We start from the raw sequence: 16070 nt of genomic DNA, 5'->3' as shown, positions 1-16070 counted from the left end.
TCCTTTCAAGGCCACTAAACAAAAAGTCTGTGTGCAACTGAACAAATAACCTGTTGCTAGTTGTAAAGCTTCTCATGAAAACAGGACCTACAGAAAAACTCATGCTAGAAAGTACAATGATTCATCACTTTTACATGACTACAAAATACAATCTCTGCAGGCCTCATTTAAGCTAACATAGAAAAAATCAATTGCATTGCAGTTAATCATTACAATTTAAGAAAATGTGTAAAATATATACTTATAAAAACATCAGTATTAATACTTCATTAGTATGAGCAATACATTTTACTTTACATGATAACTGTGTCAGTCCATTTCAGTAAATGTGACAGAGAAGTCCAATTATTTCATTTCCTGCAGGTATCTTTTAACTAATAAATCATGTTTAAACATTAAAAAACTAAGGCCCAGATCTAAGAGGACCTACTGCCTCCTTGTGCCACATTAGCATTATATTTTTTTACGCTAATGCGGCCGAACAAGGCCAAAAGGACTGCACCGGATTTACAAAGCGCTGCAATGCATGCATTGCGCCACTTTGTAACCCCTTGCTCTACGTTATGCCTGTACCAGGCATAATGTATGCAAGGGGCGTTCCCTCCAGTAGGGGGGCTGAGAAAATGGCGCCAAGAAGTCTAAGAGATTTCTTGGCGGCATTTTTTGTGTCATTTTTAGCGCCTTCACAGAGCAGGTGTTAAAAGGAGGCACACCATTATTTATAATGGTCCTCAATATGCTTTGAGGATTAGCGTCAAACTTTTGACACTAATCTTGCAAAGCACCAAATTAGGGTAAAAAATTTTGACGCTAGCTCCCTAACTACCGCCATGGTGCAGCGTATCTTAAATATGGCGCACATATGGTGGCGCTAAGTGGTGCAAGAAAAGTGCTGCTGCGGTGCAGCATGCATTGCCCCAGTTTGTAAATCTGGCGCAGCGACTTTGGCCTTGTTGGACTACGTTAGCGTAAACAAAATGATGCTAATGTGGCACAGGGAGGCGCTATGCCCTCTGAAATCTGAAATAATTTGTCTAGAGTCTAAATTATACTTTAACATAAATTTTATTTCACTAATATGTTATTTAATAAAAAGGCACTTTTGTGGGCACCAGAAAAATGAAAACATGTGTGTCAGAGCAACTTTCAGTTAGGCTGTCAAACATCAGACATAAATCATCACCTTCTCTTGACGTCTGTGTCAGTGAAAGCAGTAGTAAAATTTACACTCCAACACTAGTTACATGGATATATGTGCACTCTCATCTTGGGCAGTTGGTGTTTTATAACAAAAGGTTACTTATTATGTAGATCTGGTATGTTAGACCTGTCAGCCTTAGGGTGGTCTTCCCCCCAACTTTTTACCTTCTTCCTCCTATTTTTGCTGGTATTAAGAGTCTGTGCACTTTACCACTGTTAACCAGTGCTAAAATGTGTGTGCTCTTTCCTTTAAACGTGGTAAAATTGGCTCAATCTCAAATGGTATATTTAATTTACTCATAATTCTCTAGCAATAGGCACTGCACTTACCCAGGGCCTGTCAATAAATTGCTACTAATGGGCCTGCAGCACTGATTGGCCACCCACTTAAGTAGCCCTCCAAACATGCTTCAGACCTGGCAGTGCAGTCTCTGTGTGCAGTTTTACGACATTGAGGCCTTGCAAAATACACCTTTTGCCAGGCCCAAACTGTCCTATCTAGTGCATATAATTCACCTGTAAGTAAGGCCCTGAACAGTCAAGAGGGCAGGACGCAAAGGGCCATATTTATACTTTTCGACGCACAACTACGCCAACGCAGTTGTGCGTAAAAAAATGTAACGCCGGCTAACACCATTCTGAAGCGCCATGCGGGCGCCGTATTTATTCAATGACGTTAGCCGACGTTAGCCGGCGTTAGCCGGCGGAGCTGCCTGGTGTGCGTAAAAAAAAATGACTTACACCAGGCAGCGCCGGCGTAGGGGAAAATGGAGCTTGGGCGTCAAAAAATGGGGCAAGTCAGGCTGAGGCAAAATTTTCGCCTCAACCCGATTTGCGCCATTTTTTTTTACTCCCAACCCCCATTGAAATGACTCCTGTCTTAGCAAAGACAGGAGTCATGCCCCCTTGCCCAATGGCCATGCCCAGGGGACTTTTGTCCCCTGGGCATGGTCATTGGGCATAGTGGCATGTAGGGGGGCACAAATCAGGCCCCCCATGCCAAACAAATAATTTAAAAAAAATACTTACCTGAACTTACCTTAATGTCCCAGGGGTGGGTCCCTCCATCCTTGGGCGTCCTCCTGGGGTGGGCAAGGGTGGCAGGGGGTGTCCCTGGGGGCATGGGAGGGCACCTCTGGGCTCCTTCCGAGCCCACAGGTTCCTTAACGCCTGCCCTGACCAGGCGTTAAAAAATGACGCAAAATCGGCTGGACGCCCGGGAGTATAAATACGGCGCACATGCCTCGGAGTCATTTTTTAGACGGGAACGCCTACCTTGCATATCATTAACGCAAGGAAGGTGTCCACGCTAAAAAATGACGCAAACTCCATGAACTTTGGCGCTAGATGCGTCTAACGCCAAAGTATAAATATGGAGTTCGTTTTGCGTCGAATTTGCGTTAAAAAAAACGACGCAAATCCGGCGCAAACAGAGTATAAATATGGCCCAATGTATTTAAAAAGCAGGCGCGTACTTTTAAGTTTTTAATGTCCTGGTAGGCCTATCTCTTCCATAGGATAACATTGGAGTTGTATTACCTTTGACAGGCATACTTTCCAAATGGGAAAAGATAAGTTTGTAATTCTGAAAATGCCACTTTTAGAGGGTTGGCATTTTCTTGCCTTAGCCATTTGGTGCCTGCAGCCCATCTCTGGTCACACAACTGGGTATAGTTGGCAGTTGGGCTTTGTCTATTAACCCCTAAGACAGCCGCAAACAATGGGAGTGCATTTATGTCTCAATGGGCCATACCTTATAAGGATGGGAGGGAGGAACTGGACCCAGCTTCACTTACACCTGAATAGGCTGTGTCCTTTTCCAACTCAAAAGGCTGCATACCCCCTGTAGTTAGTGTGGAGCCAGGGCTGGTAGGGTAATTTGAAGCCATGTCTTTAGAAACCTACCCACTTCAAAAACATCACTGGCTTTAAATACTGGCTATCAGGCACCACCTCTTCAGACCTATGGATTCTCTGCCAGGAAGAAGGACTGCATTGCTGTTGGAGGACTGCCGCTCTGCTGGACTGCACTGTGTGGGACTCCTGCTTTACTGTGTTGACCTGCAACCTCCTGCCCTCTTGCCTGAGTGAGAAACGCTGGACCTGCATCTTGCTTCAACCCAGAGCCCAGAGTGACTTCAAGAGCTAGTTGGCTGGCCACCTGATCTGAAGTCTCAGGGACATATTAGACTTCCAACAACCCTGCTTCTGCATCAGGGCTCTGCCATCTGTGGGCCTGATTCACAAAGGTAAACGTAGCCCAAAGATGAAGTTTATGTCTTTCGGTAGTCACAAAGGTAAGTTACGAGTAGGATCTTTAATTCCCTACTTCGGAAGGAATCCCCACACTCAGGGCAGTATCTCCCACCCAGAGTGGAAACTCCAAATTTGAGGATCGATCTCTGCACTTGGGATGGATCTCTGCCCTGAGGGTGGAAATTCCGCCTGAGTGCAGACATTAACGTACTACTCGTCTCTCACATTTGTGAATACTGAAAAGTAGTAGATTTAGACTTTTGGTATAAACTTAGACCAAAAGTCTAAGTTTACCTTTATAAATCAGGCCAATTGAGTCTACCCTGCAAAGTGGTGCCATTCCAGTCTTGGAACCATGGAAGTAGACCTGTGGTGCTTACCAGCTGAACCAACACATAGCATCTTCTGAGTGGTGCATCCCTGAGCAGAACTGATGCATCTCCTCTGATGATCGGCACTGCCCCAAGCTGAACTGACGCATCGCTGCTGCTGCGTGGATTGGACTCATCACAAAAGCATTTGCATTGCTTCCACATCCTGTATCTTGGGTCCGATGCATCGCCTTCAGAATCACAGCTGTGTGACACTTCCTTGGTGCAGGTCCTCACATCTTTCATCTACGGCAGCCTTGACAGTAACACCAAACCTCAGAATTGCAGCTTCACAGCTCTTTGGAATCAACTCATTGGTGTGACTGTGCATCACATGCCTGATACCAGCCTTCACATCACAAACCCAGCAGATGGGAACTACGATATCGACACAACAGGACCTCACATCGCAGCCTTGCTACATCCCAGAGCCAACGCATCACCTTGGCTATGCAATACATGTTTGATGCCGATCCACACAATGCTCTACAAACCAGGATTAATAGTACTTTTGTTCAGCTGGAATAACTGAGTTCCTGTAGCCAGCCCTTGATCCATCGTGGGGAGCATGAACTTGTGACTTTGTCCTGGTGCGATGCAACCAGATGTTTTGGTTGGCAAGTATGCTTTTGGGAGCTAAGCTACAGTTTGTACTTTAAAAATTTGTTTCTCTGGCTCTATTGATTAGATTTTTGTCATTTTGGTCTTGTTTTATTTATTACGTGTTGCTCTATTTTTCTAAATAATGTGGGACTATTGTTTGGCTACCATGGCTTTACTTTGCAGGATCAACTAGGGAGGAACATACGTTAAACAACAGTTTATTGTCAGACAAAGAGGAAAACTCCAGATTTGATTAACCCTGATGAAGTCAGGATGAAACATGTTGACTGAGCTAGATTGAGTTATCTGAAGAACAATAATAAAATTACAGTGAACACTTAAATATGCTACTGCTTCATGATGGACGTATGAAGAAGTAGCTCATTTATTAAATTACGTCAGACATATAATTGAATGAGCTTTGGGATAAGTGGAAGGAAAAAAAAGAGAAGAAAGACACTCTGTGGAACTTTCTTAAATGTTCCCTTAATGCCATGGTTCTTTATTCGTGGGATCTTTTTGCATGGTGTTTTTACTGTTTCACTGTTCTACCCCTATATTTAAGACACCCAAAGTTTGCATCAATCAAAGTTCCCACACTTACTGGATCAGGAACAGTGTCAAACCCCACTTTCATGAGACAATGTGCTAAGGCATCTACCAAAGCATCAAAAATCGTATTTACGATTCTATGAGTACATGGGGCCACTCAATAACTTAATTCTAGGTCAAATTAAAGTTAAGGGGGTTTATTACAAAATTAAAAAATATTGTGATACAGAGCCATTGCCATGATGGCTCTCAATGAAAGGTTCTCAATGAAATATTATACAGTGAAAGCAAAAATCAAACATTATTTTAAGTCCCAAGTGGGCAGAAAAATCAGGAGAGTACCAGGCAGCATCCCTAGCAGAACAGGAAAGTCTTCTAGCGCACCCTAAAAACTGAGGCTTATAGCAAGGTGTGATGCGCTGGCCCATCACTTGTCTTGTTCCATGAGTGGGATTTCATTTTCTCACCATTTTAGAGTTGGCCAGTGCTTATCCTATTGTATTATTTAGGGGTTCTAGGTCAGTCCTGTAGGCCCCGCAATGTGAATGGGGATGAGTCATGTGGATAACACTTGTATCAGCAAGAGTTGCACTAGACCTAATCTGTGATTTAGTCAGCCTGTTAGACCCACATTCTCCCAGAATGGGGCTGCAAAATACTTACCAACAGACTTCTGCTTCCCTATTCACTAATGTACTGATTAAACTGTAGGTTGAACTTCCTAGCAGCATGTAGCTCCACATGTAGTGCTACAAGTATGTGGCACTTGAGTGCAATGGCCTAGGTGTGCATGCAAATCATGGCCAGGGGTGTTCTTGCATCTCAGAGTTAGTTGTATGTCATGGCTTACTGGAAGTATATGATGTGGACAAAGGTCTGCATTACCAGACATGTGTGGCGCTGGGATTGGTCAAGGGTTTGCTGTCTCCTATTTGTAGATACACCTTACCTGTGGTGTGTGTGTTGAGCCAAACACATGTCCTGCTTTCATAAGCTTCCTGTGTGTCCATGTTGTTTGAAATTGTTAGTTGTTTCTTCACCCCCCCACCCTCAAACACAGGCATGGGTTTGTGAATAGTGTACCTAGGACTGATGATACAAGTTTGGTACACAGACATGTAAATCAGTGAATCTTTTGTCTGAACCTAGTATACACACTCATGTTTAGCACATGAGTACTATACTAGGAAGTCCATTTACAACTTGCAGATCTCGTGGCCGTAGATTTCCATCCCGTACAATGACATTTGTAGCCCTGGCATTGCGAAGGATGTGCTGCATGATTGTTAGCTGACAACTGGCAGAACTCTGATGCCAAAATCATGGCTGTTGTTACCCATCTTGTAGGGTTTGGATGTGCTATGTGTGATACGACCTTTGTAGGCTGGCCTGCCATGTACTTCCTCAGGGACATTCAGTGATGATCTGTATGATGATATGAGCTGTTACAAGTACAGTAGATGTATTGTCTGATTTACTTCTTGTGCCATTTCCCACAATGCAGTTCCTAATGTAATTTTTTTCATTTGTCTTCACAGCTGCTAATATGACACCCATCCAGGTGCAGCAATTCCAAAGGCGGGCAATGCGGTACCAGCATATACTGCAGGTAGAGTCAGGGTACCGAAGAATGGCCCGTAGATACCGAAATGAACAGGCCTCTGGAGCCTGGAGGGCATTCCCACAGGGTGGCCCTTCTTTGCCCACCACAGCCACCTCGAGCACCACCACCACTAACACCCACAGCTGTGCCCGTTGTGGCAACAACATCTGCAAGTGCTCCAGGCCCTAACACAGGACCACCTGCCGGGCAGCCCACAGACATTGACCCTACACGGCCCCACACTTCCTCAGCTGGCACACAGACCAACCCAGCTGCAGCTATTGACCCTGCTGCTTTTGTGGACATGCAGAGTAAAATGGATCGTGTCCTCAGAAAATGAGTCGCCTGCAGCCGGATGTTGGCCATATCAACCGGCGGGTGCGGTCCATTAAGTGGACCCTCCGGAGGGCCAACCTCTAGAGATTTTGATGGACATGATTCTCTCCCCTCCCTCCTCTTTCTTATACTTTGTGGGTTTAGGGGGCTTAGTGTTAGGTTTGTATAGGCTGTTAGTTTAGTTAGTGTTAGTGGGTGGGGGTCCTGATTATTTCTACTGTTTCTTTTTGAGTGTGTGGGTGGGGGGCAATGTTGGGGTTCTTGTGTGTTTTGAAAAAAAAATGAAAAAAATAAAAAATTATAAAATAAAAAATACAAAAAATATATATTTGTTTAGTATAGGATAGTATGTGTTTAGGTTAGTATCTGTTGTCCTCCAGGTGTCCTGTCTCATAAGGGGGTTGGGGGGATGATGTTTAGAACGTTTCGTTACATGTGACAAGTAAGCTTAGCTCAGGTTAGTTAGGGACAGTTCTGAGTAATGAGTAGTTAGGGTAGATTAGGGTAGGTAAGGCTTTTCCCCGAGTTATCTCTTCTGTTTTTACAGTTTAATACAGTTTATGTAAAATGCTTGTAGATCAGGGCCTTGGCATGAGTGTACATGATTTCTTTTGTATTACATTGGTGTCCTATGCTACAAACAAATCCCAAATTAGCTGTAACATTGGCAGCTACCCCAAAGCTACCTTGCAAAGATTTGACCATTCATTGCAACCACCAATCACAGTTACTATGGATACCAACGTGTTTTTTTCAATAAGCATGTTTTCAATGCCACATACTGTGCTTCCAGATTTGGTATTGGGGACACTGTGTAATGTCTGACTGCAGTGTGATGTTCAAGGAAACCCGTATAAGGTGAGTGGTAGTATGCACTCTTGTAGTATCGTGATCATGACTCACATAGATCATTTGTGACACTGTTCAGCATGAATACTTATTTGGATGTAAACTCAGACACCTTCAATCATGCAGTTTGTTGACTAGTTGCTTAGATTTGTGGGCAATGTTATATGTGTTAGTATTGCATGGAAGCAACATTTTGCTGCCACTATTTAATGGCTTAGACATCCCTTAGGAAGCATAACTCTGTCCAACACAGCATTATGGTGTATGGTTTCTCTTTTCATCAGATATTACTCTCAGAAAGGGCAGAGTATGGTGCAATCCAGGCCACTGTGCATAGTTAGCAGACTACATTATTTCAGAACAGTTGTATTGACAAGCTATGTAAGTTGACAGGAGGCACCATTCAGTGATCTACTGCACGGTTGATGTGTCACTTTACACAGAGACAAAGTGGTTGTGGAAGTGCTATTTATTGAAAAGTGCTGTAGTGCTATGTGTACATTGTCCATGATTGTGAGTCCATTATAGTGACATCTTCCATTGTGATCCTACACAAGTGCTACAGGAAAATGCATTTGACATGCTGGGGTGATGTGTCAGACAGTGCAGAGGGACAGGATTTGCCAATGAGTAACTGAGAGCCTATCACTGGGCAGGCTGACAAGATATACAGTTGTTTGCAGAACAGTCATTGAGTACAGTTGTTGCAAGATTGGCATGTTACAAAACGCAGGACCTTGGTAATAGGTGGCCATGTGGCAGGGATTAGTGCTTCCGGGTACTTTTACGTGTGAAGGTGACGTGTTCCATGTCTTCTTCTTCTGATGTGTGTGTTGCCTCCTCTGTCCCTGGTGGTTGTGAAGGAGCAATACACACCTCAGTGTTTGAAGACGTAGAGTCAGACATCCCCATCGCTGCTACCTGTGAGGGTCTTCAGGGCAGTACTGCTGCAAGGAGGATCTGCTGGTTCTTAAGAATAGCAGCCGCATCACGATGGTCGGCAGCCAAGTCGGCCCTGAGGGGGTCATGATTGCATTCGTGCATGCAGTGGAAGGTTTGGGGTGCGAGGTGTTGTGGCAACTCCCTTACTCCAGTGGTGAATTCCTTTACAGTTTGTTATAGTCCTTGCAGGATGGATGTTAGTGCTTGCATGGCTGCTGCCTGATCTGCAGATGACATCATGCACAAACGCACCCCCTCTAGGCTGGCTGCCATAGTTTGCATCCCCACTCACACCTCATTGGCCAGCTCCTGCTGTACTCCGACTACAGATCTCTCACAGCTGATGCCTGTGTCATCTGAGTCCACAGCTGTATTGGAGCTAGCAGGTCTTACAATTGGGGTTGTGGGTGGGTCCTCTGTGATGGCTGCTTGTTCTGTGCTCCTCCTTGTGACTGAAGGTGGGGTCTGGAGGGTTCCAAGGACATCTTGGAGGGGCTGGTGGCTGATGTTTGGCAGCTTGTCATCCATGTCATCAGGGTAGACCTGGACAGGCATATCCGCAGGAGATCCAGTGTCCTCTGCAATGAAATAGGGTACAATTAGTGTATCTGTGTTGTGGCATTTGTGATGTCACCAGGCAGGTCGCTCCCCCCATCTGCCACGCAGCCCCCTGTGGGTTGAACCTCCGTTGCCGCTTTTGCCGCCTGACTACTCGCTCCCTTTTTTCTGTACCCCTGCGCTTGGCCTCTGTGCCACTTCGTTTTTTCATTCTGGGCCCCTGTGTTTTGCCTTCTGTACCCCTGTGCTCTGTTGTCCCTCTCCCGCCGTCTTTTCCCGCCGTTTTTCCCCGGGTTTTCCCCTGGGTTTTTCCCCGGGTTTTTCCCTTGCTGCTGAGCCCCTGCTGCCCCGCCCCCTTCACTCCCATTGGCCGCCCCGCTCCCACCTCCCAGCTGCTCCTCCCTCCCTCTGCCCTCATATGGAGGCCGCGAAGCGGTGGTAGAGAGCGACCTTTGACCCTGTCACCAGGCAGGTCGCTCCCCCCATCTGCCACGCAGCCCCCTGTGGGTTGAACCTCTGTTGCCGCTTTTGCCCCCTGACTACTCGCTCCCTTTTTTCTGTACCCCTGCGCTTGGCCTATGTGCCACTTCGTTTTTTCATTCTGTGCCCCTGTGTTTTGCTTTCTGTACCCCTGTGCTCTGTTGTCCCTCTCCCGCCGTCTTTTCCTGACGTTTTTCCCCTGGGTTTTTCCCTGGGTTTTTCCCTTGCTGCTGAGCCCCTGCTGCCCCGCCCCCTTCCCTCCCATTGGCCGCCCCGCTCCCACCTCCCAGCTGCTCCTCCCTCCCTCTGCCCTCATATGGAGGCCGCGCGAAGGCGTGCCTAAGGCAAGCCCGTCCGCGCCTGTACCGCAGCCAGCACCAGAACCCCTGGAACCCGCACCCCCCGCAATGCCAGACTGCACTAAGACGCAAGCACCCTCCACGCACTCAACACCAGAAAAGCCCACCCCTGCTACCGGGCCACCCCGAAACGCACCCAGGGTCCTTTCACCTGCCGGAACTGCAGATTCACCATCATCCAACCCTCCACACCACCAGCCAGAGAACCCAACCACCTCCGCTGCATCCTCCTCAACACCCGCTCCACTTGCAAGCACGCCATCGAACTTTGGGACCTCCTAGACTCCACCGCCCCGACGTCGCCTTCCTGACGGAGACCTGGCTGAACGCCACCTCAGCACCAGACATCGCCATAGCCATCCCACAGGGCTACAAGATCTCCCGCAGAGACCGCACCAACGGAGTGGGAGGAGGAATCGCCATCATCCACAAAGACTCCATCAAAATCTCAACGAACACCGATGACACCCTCACCACCGCCGAGCACATGAACTTCCAGATCCAAACTGACCCCAACACCACCCTCAGAGGAACTCTCATCTACAGACCTCCCGGACCCCGCCCACAGTTCAGTGACACCATCGCCGACCTCATCAGCACCCACGCCCTCGCTTCCATGGACTACATCCTCCTCGGGGACCTAAACTTCCACCTCGAGAACAGCAACGACGCCAACTCCACCGCCCTGATCGACAACCTCGCCAACCTCGGACTCAAACAGCTCGTAACGACACCCACTCACGCCGCTGGACACACGCTCGACCCCATCTTCTCCGCAAGCCCCCACGTCTCCTTCAACCACACCACCGAACCACACTGGACCGACCACAGATGCGTCCACTTCACCTTCAGAAAACCCACCACATACCACCTCACCCAACAGCTACCACGCCGCTGCTGGGGCAAGGTCAGCGAGGACCAACTGACTACCGCCCTCGCCCTGAGACCACCCACCGACCCCACCGACCCAGACACCGCCACGACCAACCTCACACAGTGGATCAACGACTGCGCCAACACCCTTGCCCCTCTCAAGACCTTTACAACCAACCACACCAACAAGAAAGCTGCCTGGTTCACCGAGGACCTCCGGATCTCCAAGCACACCTGTCGGAAGCTGGAGAAGAAATGGCTCCACGACCGAACAGCAGACAACCACACAGCCCTCAAGAGCGCCATCCGCAGACATCACCAACTCATCAGGACCGCCAAGAAGACCGCCTTCAAGGACCACCTAGACAACAACGCACACAACACCAAAGAGCTCTTCAGCATTGTGAAAGAACTCTCCAACCCCAACTCCATCACCAACGACATCCAGCCATCTCAAGACCTGTGCGACTCCCTGGCCACCTTCTTCCACCGCAAGATCACCGACATCCACGACAGCTTCAACCCCGACCCCCCCGCACCCACCACCGAGTCCACCACCCCTGCAACTACCACTTGCACCAGTCGCCTAACCGTCTGGTCCAGCGTCAGCGACGAAAACACCATCAAAACCATGAACTCCGTCCACTCCGGATCCCCATCGGACCCCTGCCCTCACCACGTCTTCAACAAAGCCAGCGCAGCCATCGCGCCCCACCTCCGGAAAACAATCAACTGTTCCTTCGAGACAGCAACCTTCCCAGAAAGCTGGAAGCACGCTGAGATCAACGCCCTTCTGAAGAAGCCCAAGGCGGACCCCATGGACCTCAAGAACTTCCGGCCCATCTCCCTGCTCCCTTTCCCGGCAAAAGTGACCGAGAAGATTGTCAACAAACAGCTGACCCGCTACCTCGAATTCAACAACATCCTGGACCCTTCCCAATCCGGTTTTCGCAGTAACCACTGCAACGAGACCACCCTCATCGCCGCCACTGACGACATCCAGACCCTGATGGACAAAGGAGAAACAGCCGCCCTCATCCTCCTGGACCTAACAGCAGCCTTTGACACGGTCTGCCACCGCACCCTATCAGCACGCCTCCATGCCGCCGGTATCCAAGAGAAGTCCCTGGCCTGGACCACATCCTTCCTCTCCGGCAGAACCCAGAGCGTCCGCCTCCCACCCTTCTGCTCCAAAACCACCAAGATCATCTGCGGCGTACCACAGGGATCCTCCCTCAGCCCGACACTGTTCAACATCTACATGGCCCCCCTAGCCCACGTCGCACGACAACACAACCTCAACATCATCTCCTACGCCGACGACACCCAGCTGATCATATCCCTCACCGAAGATCCCCACACCGCCAAAGCTAACCTCCACCAAGGAATGAAGGCCATAGCCGACTGGATGAAGGACAGCAGACTGAAGCTGAACTCAGACAAGACGGAGGTCCTCATTCTCGGACCCACCCCATCAGCCTGGGACGACTCTTGGTGGCCCACGTCACTAGGCACAGCCCCGGAACCCACGGACCACGCACGCAACCTGGGGGTCATCCTCGACTCCACTCTCTCCATGACCAGGCAAGTCAACGCCATCTCCGCGTCCTGCTTCAACACCCTCCGTATGCTCCGCAGGATCTTCAAATGGATCCCCCTCGACACGAGAAAAAACGTTACCCAGGCCCTCATCACCAACAGACTCGATTACGGGAACGCCCTCTACTCAGGAACTACAAACAAGCTCCTGAGACGACTCCAACGCATCCAGAACGCCTCGGCCCGACTCATCCTCGATGTCCCCTGCCGCAGCCACATCACACTCCACCTGAGAGGCCTGCACTGGCTCCCCGTCAACAAAAGGATCACCTTCAAGCTCCTGATCCACGCACACAAAGCACTGCACAACACCGGACCCACCTACCCCAACAACCGACTCAGCTTCCACACCCCCACCCGAAGCCTCCGCTCAGCCAACCTCGCCCTCGCCACAGTCCCCCGCATCCGAATAACCACAGCCGGCGGCAGATCCTTCTCCTACCTCGCCGCCAAGACCTGGAACACTCTCCCCACCATCCTACGACAGACCCAGGACCTGCTGGCCTTCAGAAGACTCCTCAAGACCTGGCTCTTTGACCAGTAACACCCCCCCCCCAGCGCCTTGAGACCCTCGCAGGTATGTAGCGCGCTTTACAAATGCAGTGATTGATTGATTGATTGATGTGACATGCCTGCCTTGTGATGATTTAAACATTGTGATCTTGGTTCCTGTTCACTGATCCAGTCTTTCAGATGGGCATTCTCCCAGGCCTATGCCCCACCTGCACGTCACATGTATTGTGGTAAGTTTTTTGACTTGTCGGCATCATCTCCTCTAGGTGTTGGTTTAGGCCAAAAAGTGAACTGCCACCTTCTTGTCCTACTCAACCCTCCGTCTACATCCATTCTCATGGTGAGACCTTTCACTGGCTGTGGGTGCTCTGATGGCACTAGCACCACACTTAACAATCTGGACCTGCCCCAGTCTCGGATCTTTCACATCCACTTATATGTAGTTGAAATGTGGCGTATCCTATGCATAGCATTGTTATGGCACGATATGGATGTTAGCATTGGCAATGTGTACAGCTGATGTTGGGGAATGTGTGGACATTGGATTGCCCTGATAGTCGTAGCAGTGTCCTATTTCCTCCTCTGACTGTGCAGGTGTATTTCAGTGACCAGTGACGTGTCCTCCCCCTCAATGCTGTTGTCTGAGCAGTATGACATTTGGGATGTTGCATTGTGACCCAGGCACAGGATGAACCCTGGCATATGCTGCATGGGTGTGACCTTAGTGCTGTGTAGCTCCTAATGTTGATGACATTGACTGATGTTTGCGGCAACTATAGGCATTCACAATTGACAGGACTGGAACATTTGTCTTGTTTCAGGGGATTGTTAAAGTTGTCATCCTCCACCCACTAATTTAGGTGTGTATGATCCTTGGGGACGTTACTGCCATTGGCCACTTGAGCTGCACACAGAGCGGAGGTGGTAGTGCCAACTGTTGTCACTGTTACATTCCAGTTGACGGTATGGCTAGATGTTTTTAATTGGACCTTAGTTAATGTAGGGGGTATAGTGGCTGACGTGTGACAGGATGTCAGTATGACATTGTGCCCTTCCCTCCTGGCGTGGCTTTACCTTTGCTACATCGTTGGCATGGCAGCATACTCCCATGGAACTGTTGTTGGTGTTGTGTTATGGTGTGCCCCAGCTTGTCTCTGTACAGGCCATGCCCCCATGCCATACCCCTTTACCCATTAGTAACACAATGCCACTCCATGTATATGATGACTTCCATGCATTTTGTAGTCGGTATCCCCCCAGTTGTAGTTGACATTAGTGCATTTTAATTCCCCATGCGACTTACCCTGCATGTGTGTTGTCTCCTGGTAGTCTGCGATGTCCTGTCCTTGAATGCCTGTGACGATCTCCTCAGGGATGACGGCTGCGACCATCTCCTCCATGTGGTCTAGGGGCTCCTGGTGTGCTGGACTCCCACCTCCAGTCTGCAGTGCTGCCATCCTGTTCCTGGCCATCTTTTCCTTGGTCCTGCGCTTGCAGTCATGCCAGCGTTTCTCGCACTCGAGGACTGTTCTGCGTACTTCTGCCACACTGGTAATCTTGTCAACAATTTGTTGCCATATTGCCTCTCTCCTACTGATTGGCAACTTTGAGGTGACAAACAGTTGGTGCTGGTGTTCCGTCAGCTCTTTTACCAGGATTTCCTGCTCCTCTGCACTGAAGCGACACTTTTTTTTCTTCTTCTCCCTGTCCTGGTTCTTGTGTGGGTCCTCCTGGCTGGTTCTTGGTCTGTTGTCATCTTCCTGGGGTCTGTACAGGCATCTGGGATCCATTTTGGCTCTCCTCTGCTGAAATGGCTGTGTTTGCGGGGAATTTTGACGCTATTGTGTAAAAAAACGATGCATATCCGGTTTGCGGTGTCGTAAATCGACCCACAGTCATTTCCGCCGCATTAGCGTTGTTTTCCTTTACGACATGACGCTGCAGTGTGCGTAAAAAAAATGACTTACACCTGTGGTTTGCGCCGCCATACGTCAAAGTATAAATTTGACGCCCGCACGGCGCACCGAAATGGCGTTAGCCGGCAGTGCAGTTTTGCATCAAAAAGTATAAATGTGGGCCTCGGTGTACTTCTTATGGCTTAAACCGATTCCATTTGATTGTTGCAGTGACCCTTAAAAATTCCTGCTCGCTAGTGATCAGTTCTGCCTTTTTCTCCCTCCTTTTTATGTTTCAGAGCAGTGGCCAACTACTGTATTATTCCACTTTGGTTTCTTTATCTGTGCTATTTCTTTGGTGCTCCATTTTCACTGTGGGTGTTTTATGCTGGTAGCTGCCTGCGATTTATTGCAGCATTCTGTTCCTCTCATGTTGCTGACATTTATTTTGGCTTTTAGTTGGCTTTATTCTATACTCGTTTACCTCTGCCTCCTAAAATAAGCGTATTTTACAAAAGAAACACCTGTCATTTAGCTCACTGCTCACGAAAGCCACAACATGCCCTTTCGGGTAAAATGTATCTAAACCTAGAAGCAATGATGTGAATCTTACTGGCCTCGCATTGTGAGTCTCTCTCGCCAGGGCCTCCCAACCCCTCTGCCAGCATGCACAACATGACACACAGGGCATTGCTTATCTCCTTTACTGGGGCCATAAATCATCTCAGGCTGCTCTGCTATTGTTCATTAGAACATTGGAATGCTGGGGGCTCCATTGAAAACAATGGAGTGCTGCAGGCTTTTACTGGCTGGTAAAAGCCTGCAGCGCCAACATTCCAATGTTCGCTTTGTTAACAGCAAGAGCTGTGAACAAAGCCTCACGGAGCCCGAGGGGATTTTAATCCCCTCGGGCTCCGTGATTTTTTTTTTTTTTAATAGAACATTCTGCCCTGTGTGGCAGAATGTTCTAATAGCCTTAGAACCCGCCGTAGCGGGCTCTACCGGCTTTTAAAGTCCCTCTCCCTTGTTAAATGCCCTCGCCTTCGGCTCGGGCATTTAACGCGGGGAGCGGGCCTTTAAT

The sequence above is a fragment of the Pleurodeles waltl genome, chromosome 2_2 (assembly GCF_031143425.1).
Source record: "Pleurodeles waltl isolate 20211129_DDA chromosome 2_2, aPleWal1.hap1.20221129, whole genome shotgun sequence".
In the NCBI taxonomy this organism is placed as follows: domain Eukaryota; kingdom Metazoa; phylum Chordata; class Amphibia; order Caudata; family Salamandridae; genus Pleurodeles; species Pleurodeles waltl.
The sequence above is the reverse complement of the archived record's forward strand: the minus strand, read 5'-3'. Positions refer to the sequence as shown.